Here is a 17,971-nt window from a genome sequence, read left to right on the forward strand (position 1 = left end):
ACAGACCCAAACTAGAGTCACTTATGCTATGTTTCTTGTCACCAAACCAGGACTGACTGACAGTTTTGACCATCAGACATGGAATCTTGAACCAGTCAATCAGGAATCGCCTAGTGAGGAAATCCGCCTGATAGACACCTCCCATCTCCTAAAGGAAAATGACCTTGCACTAACCAAACAGCTTTCCTGCCTCTTATGAGTTCCTTGTTGCAGCCTCTCATTTCCTGCGGCTCCTGGGAGCTCCGTTCTACTGCTGGATTGGGTGCTGCTTGATTCTCATAGATTTTTCCTCAAATAAATTCTTTAAAAATTTTTCAGCATGCCTCAGCTTATCCTGTAACAGTAGTGTCCTTGCTGATTTGACCTCATCCAAATGTGGATTCTTTGACCCTTTCAAAAGGTGGCGTGCTGGGAGAGAAAGTCTTAGTATTCACAGGGAGGGGGTGCAAGGGAAGGCTTCTACGGAAAAATATTCTTAGGGAGTGAAGGAATTCAAATAAAGTACGGCGAGATGAAGAAGAAGGTTGTGATTCATAACTGAAAGCGGTGAAACTCTACCCAGGTGCTACCCCGGGATCAAGCCCCTGATGTCTGCCTGAACTACTGCGGTTGTCTTTTATGTGGCCTTCCTGTCTCAACTTTGTTCCCCTTCAGCCTATTCTCAGCCGGATCCAGCCTTTCAAATGGAAGTCAGATCATGTTACTTTTCAGCTCAGAACCTCTCAAGGGTTTTCACTCAGAGTGAAAGTCGGACGCCTTGCACCCATGTTCCGGGTCCAGATCGTCTGCTACCCCCATTCCTTCTCTGCTCTCCCTTCTCCAGCTCTTCTCTCTTCCTTCACCACCCTGACCTCCTTGCTGTTCTCAAACACAGAATCTCCTACCTCAGGGCCTTTGCACTTGCCTGGAACCCTCACCTTGCCTGCAAAGCCCTTCCCCAGTGGTTCTCACAGTCACATCCTTCAAGTCTTCCCTGACGTCATGCCTTCTCAAGGAGGTTTTTCTCTGACCATCATGTTTAAGATCACAGCCCTCTCCATCTGCACTTCCCTGCTTTCACCACACTTCCTCTTTTCCTTCCAACATATTACATTTGTTTACTTATTTATTTTGCTTACTATCTGTCTTCACCCCTAAAATATAAGCTACATGAGAGCAGAAATTTCTGCCTTTTTAAAAAAAAAATTTTTTTTAACGTTTATTTATTTTTGAGACAGAGAGAGACAGAACATGAACGGGGGAGGGTCAGAGAGAAGGAGACACAGAATCTGAAACAGGCTCCAGGCTCTGAGCTGTCAGCACAGAGCCCGACGCGGGGCTCGAACTCACTGACCGCGAGATCGTGACCTGAGCCCAAGTCGGCCGCTTAACCGACTGAGCCACCCAGGCGCCCCAGAATTTCTGCCTTTTTAAATTCACTGCTCCTTCTGGCACCAACAGCACCTGGCTGGCACATACGTACGAGGTGCTCAGTAACTATTTGTCAAGTAAATGAATGAACCATGGAAAGTTAGCTGGGGAAAGAGAACTTACTTCCTCTGAAAGTAGTGAACGTCTGGAGATCATACCATTTAAAAAAAATTTTTTTTAATGTTTATTTATTTCTGAGACAGAGACAGAGTGTGAGTGGGGGAGGGGCAGAAAGAGAATGAGACACAGAATCCCAAGCAGGCTCCAGGCTCTGAGCTGTCACCCCAGAGCCCGACGCGGGGTTCGAACTCACAGACCACAAGATCATGACCTGAGCCGAAGTCGGACGCTCAACCGACTGAGCCACCCAGGCGCCCCTGGAGATCACACAATTTTTTTTTATTATTATTATTATTTTTTTGCAACGTTTATTTATTTTTGGGACAGAGAGAGACAGAGCATGAACGGGGGAGGGGCAGAGAGAGAGGGAGACACAGAATCGGAAACAGGCTCCAGGCCCTGAGCCATCAGCCCAAAGCCTGACGCGGGGCTCGAACTCACGGACCGCGAGATCGTGACCTGGCTGAAGTCGGACGCTTAACCGACTGCGCCACCCAGGCGCCCCGAGATCACACAATTTTTAAAAAAACCTTAAAATGAAAAAAGTTTGTCGTCCGCACGGCTCATGCCTCCTGACAGGCTTGTTTTCTGGGTGTGCCAGATAGTGGATTGAGAAAGAAAGGCCTTGGATACCTCCAAATGTCATGCTTTAATGCAAATGGTGCTGGGAACAGCAATGAGAAATAATGAAAGAAAAAAAAAGGGTGGGGGGAGGTAGAAATTGAAAATGGTTTGCTTCCAAAGTAATGATTTCAAAGCAAAGGAATTGAATAGGAAAGAAATTAACAAAAACTCTGTCTCTGAAAACGCAAACTTCATTTACATTTTGATCTGTGCGATTTTTCAAGCTCAGTGATCCAAGGTCAGGGGGCACTTGTATTAGCATAGACCTTGCTTTGTTAATTCACCTCTGACTAAACCTCTCAATTCCTTTTTATGATGGTGGCGTTCCAATGACAATAAAACCAAGCTCTCATAACACCAGAAACATTTATACAGCACTTAGACAATTCCTAAATGAATTGTCCCCAGAGACCTTAAGAGATAGGTCAGAATTATTAACCCCATTTTGTACACAGAGAGGAAGTAATTTGCCTAATGTCACCTGGTAAGCTATTGAATTCATAACTTGATTGCTTTATTTGGAAATAATGGCTCATTTAATACAGGTCATGTTGCATTAAAGATGACCTCTTTTTAAATGGGCAGCTTCATATTTGAACTTAACTTTAGTTAGTGACCTGGAACTAATAGTATTCCAGACTTCCATAAGACCAGCGTTTCAAATTCTCAAGTTGGGGGACTGATCTAGAGAACAGAGAGATCTGAGACTCCCAAAGCCATTTTGGGATTGACCAGGACTGGGCCACTCTGCTCAGATACTACTGTGGAGAAATCAACTACGGTAGGCTTAGCATTTAAATCCCGTTTGAATTTCTTTGCTTTTTGCCGTTTTGTGTGTGTGTGTGTGTGTGTGTGTGTGTGTGTGTGTGTGTGTGTGTGTGTTTACGCTCATCACATTCCTTTTGGTTCAAAAAATCGGTACAAGTAAAATTGAAAATCAGTGCTTCCATGGGCAACTAAGAAATGGAGATAAAACCTTATTAGGATGTCCCGGGTGCCAGTCAGTAAATATTGTGGGAACCACGGGATGAACACCACTGACGCTACATCAGAGTTGTGTTTGGAATCCATTTTATTCTGATTCAGTTGTGGCTCATTCCTTTTTCCTTCCAGAGCAGTATGATGAGAAGACCTCAGATTTCGTTCAATGACCATGGCAGCTACTTAGGAAGTGTGGAGGGGGAAATAAAGAGCCCCACTCACCAGTGGGGGCTACTTGTGAGTTCGTGTCTCTATCAAGAAGAGACTAAAAAGCCAGAGCATCTAAAGAGAATGTTGAATAAGGAATACCTTGCCAACTTTGAAAGCTCATAGTGAAAAAAATAAAAAAAGAAGAAGAAATGTCTAGTCTTTATCCAAATGTTTGAAAGTTTTTCAGACGTCTTAGCATTTCATCTTTTTAGTGAGACTTGTTTAGCACCAACAGTAAAAATGCAAATGATGCTTTTAATTTTTCAAAAAGAGATTGTCCCCTTCTTTTTATGGTAAATGTATTCATTCTTTTTTTACTCTGGCTAAATCTGACTTATTGCATTTTTATCCCTTTCTCCGCAATCTGACATATTATTTGTGGCACCTGCTAGGAATATGAACTACAGTTTTGAAACAAATGCCGTTTCACTGGGCATTTAAAAAAACACCGTTTTAAAAATCAGAAAGATGCTGCATGGGAAATCTAGGAACGCGTTTGTACCCAAGTATATTAAATTTGTTTAGGCCAAAGTGTAAATTGATAGAACAATAATAGGTTTTAAACCGAGTCAGATTAAACTTTAAAATGAAGATCTTTGTAAGGCTAAATCTCAAAACGCGATGGTGTTGGAGGCCTCTGCAAATAAACCGTGGTTCCCAGGCCCTATAAAACCGAGGGGGCTTTGGTTGTTTATGATAAAACGTACCCGAAGCTGCCTTGAGAGCCCTCTTGCTAGCTACATTACATTCTTAAGGTAATTTAAGCAGAACCACGAATTGACAGGTCTGAATTGTATAAATGACAATTCGGTGAAAAGGTGAATTGTGTAGATTATATGGGTCAAGTCTATACAACTTTTCTGAACTTTGAGAGATAGTCTAGAAAGTACTTTGTTGTTCTGAGGTCAGATGAACTCACTGTACAGTTAAAAGCGTGATGTTTCCTACTCCCTGTTTTTATCCGGAATTTGAAATGCAGAAATGTCTGTCACCTACTTCTTGAATGTTTAATCTGCGTAAATTAAAATAGCCTGTGGCTAATTTGATTATATGTAAAAGGTGCCCTTGTTATTACTTTACGTATCTGCCCTTAGCACGCACAGTATTGTGCAGATCTGAGTTTTGTTCCCCATTCAACAGAATATATTAGCATCGATAACCATATTTTAAAGGAAGAAATGAGATGTATTTGATTCTTTGTTCAAGTTCTTAAATATTAATCGAATTTGTACAGCATTTGGTTAAATGTCCTGTTGTCACCTTATTGGTTAATGAAAGATGCCTACGCAATCATATTTTGCAAAGTCTAATATACTTCATGTCTTTGATCGAATTGTGTAACTCCCGCCCCAACCCCCCCCCAAAGTATCCACTTTAAACAGTGTTGATCAAGTGTGGGCAACTTAATTTACTAACCTTGCAAATTCTGGTGACTGTTTTAATCATATTCAACTTCATTAGTAGGTTTTATAATAGAACCTTAAGAGACTATGTTTTGATTAGCACTAAAAAATTAAAACTTGGCATGCTGTTTAGAATTCCTTATCTGATCATGATAATTCTTTGAAATGTTAAATATTGTCTTTCATCTGAGAGCTTCAAAGGGTTTCACCTATTTTCATAACTGTATAGGACTTTACTTATAGTCCTTTGCCCTCATTTTCTGTTGGTCGTTTTTAAATTGTGAGAGCAGCCAAGGAAGTATCATTTTTGATCAGATCATTCCTCTCCCACCCCCAGCCTCATTACAGTACATCGATGGCTCCCCATTGCTCTTAAGACAGAAACGGAAAGATCCACGGGGCTCTGCGTGGCCCCTGGGCCTCCGCCTGCTTTTCTAGCCTCGATGTGGCCACTCTCCACTTCCTTCCGCTCTTCCCTGGTGCCACACTGTCCCTGCCCAACCCCGTCCATCAGATCTCAACTCAGACATCAGTCCCTTCACAAAGACCTTGACTGAGCCAGTTCCCATCACCACACAACACACTCTAGGAGTCCACACATCTCTGCTTTGATGACTTTCCAAGGTGGATATTTTAGATGCATATATGTCTCCTGTGGCCAGCTAGAAGCTTCATGAGGCCAAAGAAGGGTCTGGTTTGCTGATGTTTTCATTGCTGTTTTTTCACCGTTGTATTTCTGGTGCCCAAGCATAGAGCTTGGCAAGCGACAGACATTTAGTAAATACTTGCCGAGTGTATGAGGGGATGAATAAGTAAATGCTGTCTGAGGACAGGACTCGTTTCTATTCCGTTCACTACTAGGTCTTAGTGCCTAGAACAGTGCCTGCCTAGGCCACAATAATTCTCCTTAAACATTGGTTGAATACATTCATGGTTTCCTAACTTCTCAAGGAGATAGAAAGTACGGGAGAGTGTAGGGTTAGGTTCATTTTTTTTCCTGCAAATACCCTATCATATTCATTAACTTACTGAGTTGGAAGGAAGCCTATACCCATGATTTTTTTTTTTTTACTGGGGCAAAGCATATATAACATAAAACTTACTATTTTAACCATTTTGAAGCATACAATGGTATTAGGTGCCTTCGAGTCATCATGTGATCATCACTCACCCATCTCCAGGACTTTTTCATCATTCCTGACTGAAACTATTCATAAAACAATAACTCCCCACGTAGCCATGTGGTTTTACAAAGTTTTATTTGTTTGCCTTAGAATCTTTTCTTCCAGCGCATTATGTAGAAGTTCGAGGCGCAAAATAGGTGAACATAACTGCTTTTGCTTCTTGAATAGGCTTGGATTCCTCCCCTTCCTCCGTTTCATTCTGTATCGTGTTGGTGGTAACATTATCTGGAGACTGTTCTGGGACAGGGATGCCCAGGGGAGGTGAGTGTGCTACCTGGGGCCACAGACGTCCATCTGCACAGCCGTGGATGAGGTCTCATCTCCCCCAGTTCAAACCCGGGGGGTATCTTTGTTTCCTCCTTCTCTGTTTCACTAGCTCCTCTGCAGACACACATACGTGTGCGTGAGCGTGCGCGCGCGCGCACACACACACACACACACACACACGGGTATACATTCACAGTCACTGTCCTGAGACCGTGAGCTGCTTAAAGATTGGGATCATGGCGAACTTGTCTAGATTCCTAAAGCTCTGTAATGCTTGTTGACAGCATGTTTTCCACCCCGTGGATAAAAAACTTACCCAGTTTGACTTTCCGCTAGGAAGGAAGTCTGACAGCCTCACAACGTGGTGCATTTCATGGTTTAACCATCAGAGACCTTCTTCACCACGTTGCTGAGAGTGTGGCCCAAGACCACTTGCATCAGAAACCCCGGGCTGCCTATTAGAAAAGTGGATTTCCAGGCCCCGCCTACACCTACTGAATCAGATGCTCTCAAAAACTATTTTCAACCTTCCCCGTGTTGTGGGTAGTGTGTTATTTTATGTGCCATCAAGTAAATGCTCTGTATTTGTTTGGTTTGTATTTATTGTATTTAGTGAAATTTTTTCAACTATCTGCTCCGTAAAATTTTCAGGACCTTCATTTGTTCAATGACAGTTTAATTAGCCTCCTTTAAGCTTTTTCTTTCTGGAGCAAAATAAGCACTGTTACTTTAATTGTCTCTAGTAGAACTTATTTTAAAACTAAATCTTTTCCCCTTAGATTATACACACGGGAAAAGGACCAATGAGGGATAGATTTAATCTAAGGTTTCTGGGGTGCCTGGGTGGCTCAGTTGGTTAAACATTCAACTCTCTTTTCTTTTTTTTTTTTAACGTTTATTTATTTTTGAGAGAGAGAGAGAGAGAGACAGACAGACAGACAGACAGAGACAGAGTGTGAGCAGAGGAGGGGCAGAGAGAGAGGGAGACACAAAATCCGAAGCAGAGCACAACACAGGGCTCAAACCCATGAACTGTGAGATCATGACCTGAGCTGAAGTCGGACGCTTAACCGACTGAGCCACCCAGGCGCCCCATCATGCCACTCTTGATTTCGGGTCAGGGTCAGGTCATGATCTCATGGCTCATGGGTTCGAGCCCCGCATCAGACTCTGTACCGAGAGTGCAGAGCCTGATTGGAATCCTCTCTCTCTACCTCTCTCTCTCTGGCTCTCCTCTGCTCATACTCTCTCTCTCTGTCTCAAAAAATAAACAAATAAACTTAAACAAAACTTTAAGGTTTCTGTTATATTCACGACACACTGACTCAATTAGATAGGGCAAAGCTAACTGTTGTAACAAACCCCCACATTGTAGAAACTTCACTGGGTTAGAATTCCCTTCCCTTTCTGGGACCAGTCCAGTGCTGGTAATGTAAGACCATTTGTGTGGATAGAAGGGTCTCTACTTGTCCCTCTTCAGGGACCTGTGTTGACACAGGCCATGCCATGTGACTTCCACAGTCACACTGGGCATTGACATCCAGCCAGCAGTAGAGAGATGACTTATGGGAAAGACACTTGCTTCTTGAACATGTGGGCGAGGAATTGATACATATTAGCTCCCTTACATCTCACTGTCTCTCCTAGAGACAAGGGGAGCTGGAAAGGTAGAGCCTGGACCGGGGCCTCTTCCCTATGGCCACTCTGCATGGCAAAGGGGGGCATGGCTCTTTGGTAGAAGGCTAGCCGCTGCACACTGGAATTCGAGGTTTCTATTTATAGTAGTTGTTCCTGTTAAACCATGAAATGTGCCATGCATGTAGGATAAAATACTGCAACAGTGTACGTGACAGCATGATTGCCAGTGCCCTGACCGACAGCAAGATGGCATATATCCAGCATGCCAGACATGAATGTAATTTGCTCACTCGCAGATGTTCGCACCGGTCTACAAGGTAGCGAATGGTGATGTTACTTGAAACAATGTTAAGCTTCTGGGGGTGGGGGGGGGCGGTCAGTCTTCCATCTGTATAATGTGATTGATCAAGGGATAAGTGGTTTCACTTCTCTGAAAGGTAGAGCATGACACACGGGTTTACCTCCAAGTTCCTGATCACAGTGGATCCCTGCCCTGCCCCCACCTTGATGTTTTAGAGATCACGGAGGCGGCCCCAAGTTCCAACAGGTTTACTAGTCTTGTAAGAGTAAACTGCACTTGATGCTAAACTTGGGTCTGGAAGGTAGGACCCTGTATCCTTGGAACCCCAGCCACCGAGGCTGCTCTCTGGTGCCATCTGGTTGAACCCGCTTCATTCCAGATCATACTCTCTGCTTTTTGGAATGTATTTTGTTTCAGAGGCTGCTGAAATGCAGAGAACTGGGTTTCAAGATGATTTGGGCTTTTCGCCCCTGCCAAACTGAATTAGGCTGCTGGATGGCAGGCATACCCAGGGAAGCCAAAGATAAATGCCAGTTTTAATAGGGTTGTTTGTTTATCCTTTTCTCTCCAGTTAATAAGTATGAATGGACCCCAAATTCAGTCCAAGGATCATGTCAAAGGCAGGAAGTTGAGAGAAAAAGAAGAGCTGGTGGGGGGAGTTAGTCCATGATTTTGATACTACTGAAGTTTTGTGAAGACCAAATATTAAAAATAAGTTTGTGAATCATCATCATTTCATAATGGTAAACGCGCAAAACACTTTTGCATGCTCCATAAACACGTAACAGTGCAGGTGGATAAATACGTTGTTACATGTAAGGTTTTCAAACTGAATGTTCTAAAAAGTATTGCTCTGCCATATTGATTTCTTAAGAGTGTAAACAGGAAATAAAATCATCACAGTGGAAAACAGAATTGGCTTGAGGGTCAGATGCCTGGCATTTTAATGCAATCTGCCTTTTGCTGTATCATCCATTAAAGCCAGTTGTTAGAAATCTACCTTGCAGAAACCAAAGAGTAATATTAGCATTTTTAATGTCCTCACAGTTATGCCAGAGTCTAAACCAAATGAGATTTTGACTGTTTTTGCTTGCTGTTCCTTTTTACCCCGTAGCATTTGCAATAACAGGTTTTCAGCTGCATGTGCAATGTTACAGGTTCTCATTTTAAACCAAGCCAAACAAAAACAAAAACAAAATTCCTGCAAAACATCCATGCCAATCAATAGTTCTATTTCCTTTGGAGCCATCAGGAAATGCATTATTTTTCCATGAGTGGCCAAGGCAAATGTGCACTTTCTTGAATTATTGAATGTTTTAATGTTATACTTATGCACCATTGAATTCCTTTTATTGTAATTGATTTACTGTGTGTACCGTGTCCTTTGGGTTTCTGTATTTTTTACCTAGATATTATTTATCTTTTCTGAAGGCCACTTTTAAATTACATCAGATCTCATCTTGACCTTTTGACTTAGGACTGGTTTTATTTAATAGGATAAGTTGATTGTATTTTGGTTAAAGGAAATTGAGTTGTTACTTTGTTATTGGAAAAATAATCCTTTAGCAATGATGTATTACCCCATTCTGTCAACCTAGATGTGTTTCAGAGTGATGAAAGCCCACTGATGCAGTTGTCAAAGCAAGAGTAATGAATGTACCAAAAAATTCATTCCCTAGAAATGTTTGGCATAATTGCTGACATAGTAATACAATTAATACGTAGTCTTTTGGTGGTCTTTGCAGAGGCTCGGGGGTTTCAGTCGTCACAAGGAGGTTAAAAATAGGTTTCCGATTCTGTGTCTCCCTCTCTCTGACCCTCCCCCATTCATGCTGTGTCTCTCTGTCCCAAAAATAAATAAACGTTGAAAAAAAAAAAATGAGGCCCCGTGCTATCAGTGCACATATATATCAATACACATAAGCAAAGACGAAATAGTTTTCCCCACACAACGTCTGTGGGAAACCACACCCACAGACGTGTGTGTTCTTTTCAGGACACTTTGCCCTGAATTGAATTATACTAAAAGCAATTCAAGTTTATCAAAAGCACCCCATTCCTTGGACTTCTCTTTAAAATCTGTGTTCAAAAATGTCTTCTTCTACACCATACCCAGTGGTATTTTCAGACCTGCCCCTTTTGTGAAACATTGCTAATAAAGGGCATTCTTGGCAGGGGGGCATTGGAATGATATCGCTGCCCATCGGAGACTGTGGGCCACGGGAGACGCTGGCACCGTCTGTGGTGTGGGGGCTTCCTGCTGACTCCATGTAAATGGAGTCCCCCCATTTACATGCCCCCCATTTACATGCTATTTACATGAGACCTTCCTGCAGGTCTCAACCCTGTGGCCCTCCCTCCTGCCTCCCCAACCCTATGATTCTTGGCTCCCTCAGTGTTTCCCATCAACCTGACCGCCCTTTCCAACAGCTTCTTCTGCTGCTTTTCCTCCCCATAAATCTCAGGAGCACCCCGTCTCCAGGTTCATCCTGGCCTCTCTCAAAAGCTTTGCGGGGAGGTAAAAGAAGTACAAGTTTTGGATTGACTCAGAAGTGGATGTATTACTTGGGAGTCATGGGAGTAGGGTCATTTACTCACCCTCTCTGTGCTTCAGTTCGTGCCTCTGTGTCAAGGTGATGATGACACTTACAGATTTGGTGCGTCACCTGCAGTCTATACACAGGGCCTGGGACACAGTAGTAGCCCATAAAATGTGAGGTCTCTTTCTCTTCCAGGTAAAATTTGGGCAAGATTAATTCTATTGACATGTGTCTTTCATAGGTCCACTTCCCAGTAGTTAGCTGTAGCCTGAAGTCATCTGTGAGAGAGATCTTCAGCAGTAGCTCCACAGCAACGTGTGTAGATGCTTCAAACGCAAGGAGTGGTACCAAGTAGTTGGGGCGACGATTCCCCTAAGAGACTTGGTTCGGCGAACTAAAGCACCCTTTGAGTTTTTGTTGACTTTGCCATACGCAAAAATTCGTGTTAGAAGAGACTTGAAGAAGGAAGGAAGGAGCTACCCTTCTGAGTTGCAAATTCGCCTTACCCTGATTGTTTGGGGGTGAAAGATGGTGATACGTTTTGGCCAGCAACCCAGGAATGCGTACATTTGTGGTTCCCAAAGGAGATACTTGCAGGGGAGACATTGACAAAACAAGACAAATAATGACGTTTATTGGCTGAGGCTTTGGTCTTGAGTCCCAGGGCAGAACTCCATTACATTGGTCTAGAAGAGGTGACGGACTCCTTTCCCCTGAGTGAAGTTGGCTTGAAATGACCTGGAAGCAAAGTACTCCCTTAGGTCTGATTCCCTAAGGCCCAAACCGAGGTCAGACATTAACCCAAGGTCCACATCCCTCAGTGGGAGGGGTTTCCCTCATGGCCACTATGGTGCTGGGCAGAGCCAGAAGCGGACCCAGACTGCCCTGGGGGAGAGAAATGGTGGAAAGATGGAGAGACAGCGAGGTGAAGGGGGAGGAAGGAAACAGATCTACATGCTAACCTGATAAAGATTCACCTGTAAAGGTACACTTACTTATGTGTTATACTTTTATCCTCGTTTATATTATTTTATATTCTTACATCCTCACATATCCTCGTATATATATTCTTTTATCCTCTTTTATCCAGTGCATTGACAGAATATATTACATGTTTCATATGTGTGTTGGATTGACTTGTTACTGTAGACATAACTTCAGATTCTTGCAAACTCCTTCTTACACACCTCAAAAGAGGTTTTTAAATGTGGGAACTAGGGGCACCTGGGTGGCTAAGTCAGTAGCGCGTCCCACTCTTGATCTCAGCTCGGGTCTTGATCTTAGGGTCGTGAGTTGGAGCCCCATGTTGGGCTCTGTGCTGGACGTACAGCCTACTTAAAAAAGAAAAAGGTGGGAACTAAATAGAAGTGAAGAAATCCTTGATTACTCTAAAATTGTTTTGTTTTGTTTTGTTTTTTTTCTTTCCTAAAATTGGTTTTAATTCCAGGGAGGAATCATTTACCTCAACAACATTTAAAAAAGATTTTTTTAATGTTTATTTATTTTTGAGAGAGAGAGAGAGAGGAAGAGAGAGAGGCGGAGTGCAAGTGGGGGAGGGGCAGAGAGAGAATGAGACACAGAATCCGAAGTAGGCTCCAGGCTCTGAGCTGTCAGCACAGAGCCCGATGCAGGGCTCGAACCCACAAACTGTGAGATCATGACCTGAACCAAAGTCAGACGCTTAACCGACAGAGCCACCCAGGTGCCCCTCAACAACATTTTTTTTGTCCTAAATAAAATGCCATTTCATCAGATCCAATGAAAATCTATGAAGAGTGGTTTTACATGTCATTGAGGTAAAGGTCTTTGCAATTTTACACAGAAAATGTTGTATGGCGCACACGTAAACAGGAATGTCTGAGATGATTGCACATGTTTTTATCTTATTAATGGAATCTCTTTGCACTTCACAAGTTGCCTTCATATTTCAATGCAGTCGGGAGTTCCTGAATTGACACTTGTTTCTCCCCTCTGAAAGGTTTTTTCAGAGGTCTGATAGTATGACTTCTGTTTCCAAAAATCCAAAGTCCAAAAAGCCACACATCCTCCCTTAGAAAGCCCTGGGTGTCACTGAATTGGTTGTCTAAGAAAATGAGCCCTAATGGACTCAGCTGCGATTGTCTTCCCTGTCCGTGCTGTCCTTTTCTGGCTAGTTCTCAGCTGGAGTATCTGCAAAGGGAGCATTCAGGCTGAGGAGCACGGGGAGTTTGGAGCTGGTCGAGCTCTGGAGCCGTCCATAGCTGAGTCTTTGTCACAGCCCCGATAGGGATCCTCCCCCTTGGCTGCCCCCACCATCCCTTTATGACCTTCATTGAGAACTTGGGGGGCCTTCCAAACAAAGTCAAAAGAATTCCTACACTCCTACGTGAAAAAAAATTTTTTTGAAGTTTATTTGTTTATTTTGAGAGAGAGAGAGAGAGAGAGAGAGAGAAAGCCAAAGTGGGTGAGTCACAGAAAGAGAAGGAGAGAGAGAGAGAGAGAGAGAGAGAGAGAGAGAGAGAGAGAGAATCCCAAGCAGGCTCCACACTGTCAGTGCAGAGCCCAATGCAGGGTTTGAACTCCTGAAACATGAGATCATGACCTGAGCCGAGATCAAGGGTTGGCCACTTAATCGACTGAGCCACCCAGGCACCACCCCCTAAATGAAAAATTTTAAGAATAGCAACAATAATAAGGGAGCCCGCAGCAAGGAAGTATTTTAGCCTCACTGTATAAGTGCATACAAAACAAAACAAAACAAAACAAAATTTTCCATTTTCTGAACTGGAAAGAGGGAACAAGCATGTCGCTTTCGGCTGGGTTGCATTAAGGGGATGGCCACCAGAATTATTTTTAGTCACCTCTCTGCTGTCACTTTTGATTGAAACCAGCAGAGATGTGTTTTGGCAAATCTATTCATAATTTGTCTTTCCTTGCAGGGCTCCCCCGGTAATTGTGTTTCCCATCAGGGAGTCAGTTGGAGTTAATGTATTGACAATCTGCTGTGATTGACGATGACTGTCTTGTTAACATTTCCCCCACTCTTCGACCCACAGGGCTACCCTAAGAAGACATTTGGTTTAAAGAATTAAAAGAACAACTTCAGACAGGAAGACCTTCTTCAAAGGTAGGGGTTTGTCTTCTGAAAAGGTTTAAGTTAGTATAAAGGGAGTTATACCATAAAATGATCTGATTATGTAATATTATTGCCATAATTTATACTCTTCAATCCGAAGCATATGATGAAAGGTGGGAATATAGATGCGAAAACATGAGTCATACTGCTTATCCAAGAGGATGGATGAAATATACGGGGAGAAAACCAGCCCTTCGTGTCCTTCCATAGTAATGAGACTTTTGTTTTACTAAATCATGCATCATAAAGTTTAGCAAATAGACACCAGAGTGAACACATTGCTAGTAAGCAGTATGTTTCTGAAGGAATTAAAGATTTAAAAGGCTAAGGAATCATTTACAAGAAAAGAGTTTTCCTTTTGATTCAATCATGTATCAGAAAACTCTCCTGAGAATATACTTATCCGCACATGAATTTTTTGTTGTCTCACAATGAAGTCCATATAATACAAAAGTCTGTTTGGAAACTTTGAATATTACTTTGATATGTGCTTTCTGCTTTGTAAATCCATTTGCCACCCCCGCTGCCCACCACTTTCCCATTTCGGTCAGAATTATCAGCTCTAGAACTGTCTCTTCCCGGCCTGTGATGCCTTCTGAAAAGCCATCTATTACAGTATTGAATTTGATGAAGGGTATCTTACTTGGAGATCTGGAACATAGTTCTGAGAACTCCGTCTCATAAGGAATTTATGAGAGCGTGATTGTTCAGACACTTAGTCCTCTGCCTCATAGGACTCTCATGGACTTTAATTATGAAAAGAAGATTGTCTGCAAGATTTTGAGGTAGGAAAATCTTGCAAGCATGTTGTCTCTTGTCCTTGAGAAATGCCTAAATTGATCCATTCAGATGCCGTTTTCTGTCGAAGAGGAAATGACTCATGCCTCAGTTGAATTTGCTTCCATTGTGTTGTATTAAAACTGACTTCAGGGGCGCCTGGGTGGCGCAGTCGGTTAAGCGTCCGACTTCAGCCAGGTCACGATCTCGCGGTCCGTGAGTTCGAGCCCCGCGTCGGGCTCTGGGCTGATGGCTCAGAGCCTGGAGCCTGTTTCCGATTCTGTGTCTCCCTCTCTCTCTGCCCCTCCCCCGTTCATGCTCTGTCTCTCTCTGTCCCCCAAAAAATAAATAAACGTTGAAAAAAAAAATTTTAAAACTGACTTCATATAACTAATTACTATGGTGTTTCAAAACACCGCCAGAAATCCCCAAATCAGTAGCCTGGAAACTAAGAACGATGCTTTGTAAATCAAGTAGTGTATATTTTGTTCGGCTCGAAGAGTTCTTGAAAAGTGAAAATTAGTAAAGACTAGCAAAAGTGCTGAGTTGGACAGCTATGACCAATACCAAAAGAGCCTAGTTTTCTATCAATGGCTCCTTGAATAGAAACCTCCCTTCGTTAATGTAAAATGACTTACTTTATAAAGTTTTGCTACCCCTATACACACGTCCTCCAACGAGTGTCTGTAGAATAACACCTACAAGGTAAAACAATGGAAAAGTAAGACCCTTCCATGCTGACAGGGACATGGAAGTCTGGATATGCCAAATCACAGTTGTTAGGAATTAGAAATCATTAGTAACGCCATTAAGGAACGTAGCCTACAAGAAATCGCTAGTGTCACTGGTAAATTACGGCAAGTTCTGTAGGTTATAAACTGTGCGTACCTAGGGGAGATAGAAAGACAGCAAGACCGGGAGCTTATTTGTAAATGGTGGTTTGTAGTAAAAGGGAAAATACATGAAGACCAGGCAAGCGAAGGGACCACTGAAAAGGAGTGTGTGGTGCCCTTGAGGGGGGCCGTGGTAGAGTTCCCTAAAGGGGGTTCTCCGACTTTCAAGGGCACTCTCATGTGGTTTCTAGGGAAGTTTTCCTGGCTGGATGCACTGTGTTCTCTTCATTCATTGTGTGAGGGCTATTTCACCTAAAGTCTTCGAGAGGAACAAGCGACAAGGTCGAATTCTACCTTTAGGGGTACATTCTCATTGATCTTTTTGGCCAGTCTTCTGTTAAATGACTGAAGTGAACTTTTCGTGGTCAGGAGCCACAGAAAGATCTCATTTTATCTTTGTGAAGAATTTAATCCGGTCGAAACTAAATACGGAGTGTCTTCCCCATTTCTTCCCCTCGTCTCCCTGAAACAAAGGCGCCCAGAAACTTCCCCAAATTCTGAAGCACTCTTGTATTCAGAATGTCCCCCGGCTATTCAAGAATTCAGCCTCTGACATTGGAATAAGAAAGTTTTTTGTAGCTACTTGAGTGTTCAGTATTCTTTCCCACGTTCGCTGCTGTGCCGTGGTATCCGTGAGATGTGAATGACCACCACTGTGGTTTGTGAACCCACACTTCCACACCCACATCCTTCTTTCCGGAAAGTGCTACCCTTACTGATTGGTATCCAGTCATGTAGAAAAACCGTGTTCACCTCCATCATTAACACTGATGTGTAAATTCTCGCCAAGGAAAAGAATACTCTCCATTTCCTCTGCCTGGTTTGAAAACCTTGGGCTAAGATGCAGGACAACTTGGGGCGCCTGGGTGGCTCAGTCGTTCCGTGTCCAGCTTCAGCTCAGGTCATGATCTCAACGGTTCATGAGTTCGAGACCCGCATCAGGCTGTGTGTGGACAGCTCAGAGCCTGGAACCTGCTTGGGATTCTGTGTCTCCATCTTTTTGCCCCTCCCCTGCTCACGCTCTGCCTCTCTCTCTCTCCCTCTCTCTCTCTCAGAAATAAATAAATAAATAAAAATTTTAATGCAGGACAGCCAATGATGGAGTTCTAACAAGCGAAGCAGAGCAAAGAGGGGGAAATGCCCCCAAAATCACTGTGTAGAACTGCTTTTCCGTGCTGGCATTTGTGTTAGTGTGGTCCTGGTTGTAACTATCATAAGTCTGAAGAAGAATCGTGCCCTGTTCCACTTTAAGGCACGTTCCCATTTGGCGAGCTGTATAAAAAGGAAAATCTGACAGGCTATGGTAGTGATTAACGATTGGATTGGGTTGATGTTTCAAAAGCTGTTCTTCCCCTTGGCCTCACCGTACTAACTTCTACAAAATTATGTATATACATTAGGAGAAGGGTATTGATATTCTGAGTAGATAATAGTAGAACGGATCACAGTAAAAAGACTTTATCTTATAATTAAGTTGATTTGTGAATGTGCATCGATATTTTGTCACAAAGCACAAGGGGATCACTGTTTTTAATACTGTTTAACAATAAAGAGATCTATCAAAGGGTGCCTGGGCGGCTCAGTCGGTTAAGCGTCTGACACTTGATTTTGGCTCAGGTCATGATCTCACGGCTCGTGAGTCCGAGCCCCGCATCGGGTTCTGTGGTGATGGCATGGAGCCTGCTTGGGATTCTCTCTCTCTCTCTCTCTCTCTCCCCCCCTCTTTCTCTACCTGTCCCTGCTTGTGCACTCTAAATAAATAAGTAAATAAATAAATAAATAACTGAAAAACAACAACAACAACAAAGAGATCTATCAAGGTTTGTCCTCCAGCATCACTGGAAAGCGCAGAAGTTTTGTCTCTTGTTAGTGGACACCAGGCAACTGCGAATGAGGCACATGAATGAAAAGCTCCCCGGGGAAGCCTGGGGCTGACGAAAACCAAGCCAGGGATCTCAGTCTAAGCAAAGGATAGTCACCTCTTTATGGTTTGACAGCGGCTAGAGCTGACCAGGAATTTGGTCAGCTAGAAAACCAGAAAGATCTTCTCTTGCCCTTGCTGCCTTCCTCCCTCTTCACCCTGACATACGCTGAGGGCCAGGGCCAGGTGTCAGCGCGGTGCCCTCAGTTCTTGAGACCTTAGCACAAGGGGACAGACCCTGCCTTGTGATCGCGGCCACCTTGGGCATGGAATGTTGGCTCCGCACCGAAGTGCCACCTTCCTGGAAGCTGAGAGAGAGAACATTCCGTTTCTCCATCCCGGCATTCCCCGCACTTGCCATTACCATGCGGAGCCTGAGTAACTCCCTGTGACCTGTGGTCAGGGGAAAGCATATTACATCTCACCCGCAGAGTTTCTGTGGGGAGGCTGAATTCTAATACACGTCCCCATGTTTATCTCCCAGTTGTTATGGCATCTGTGATGGAGATGCCTTTATTGATTACGTTCCTTTTACCCCTTGCATCCTGATCTTTGTAATTCACAGGGGATGCAACCATTTGTCTCTG

General features: G+C 43.4%; 1 protein-coding gene across 29 annotated transcripts in view; it reads left to right on the forward strand.

Moving 5' to 3' along the window:
- NRCAM (neuronal cell adhesion molecule) overlaps window positions 1–17,971 on the forward strand; it is a 290,847-nt gene that overhangs the window by 128,790 nt on the left and 144,086 nt on the right. For 28 of the 29 annotated variants that reach the window (XM_045052233.1, XM_045052235.1, XM_045052246.1 and 25 more), the window contains exon 3: window positions 13,714–13,784. The exons of the other annotated variant lie outside the window; for it this stretch is intronic. The gene's annotated coding sequence lies outside the window, so the exon portion shown is untranslated. The remainder of the gene's footprint in view (window positions 1–13,713; window positions 13,785–17,971) is intronic. 29 annotated transcript variants of the gene reach the window in all.

Source organism: Felis catus, chromosome A2 (genome assembly GCF_018350175.1).
Source record: "Felis catus isolate Fca126 chromosome A2, F.catus_Fca126_mat1.0, whole genome shotgun sequence".
Lineage (NCBI taxonomy): Eukaryota > Metazoa > Chordata > Mammalia > Carnivora > Felidae > Felis > Felis catus.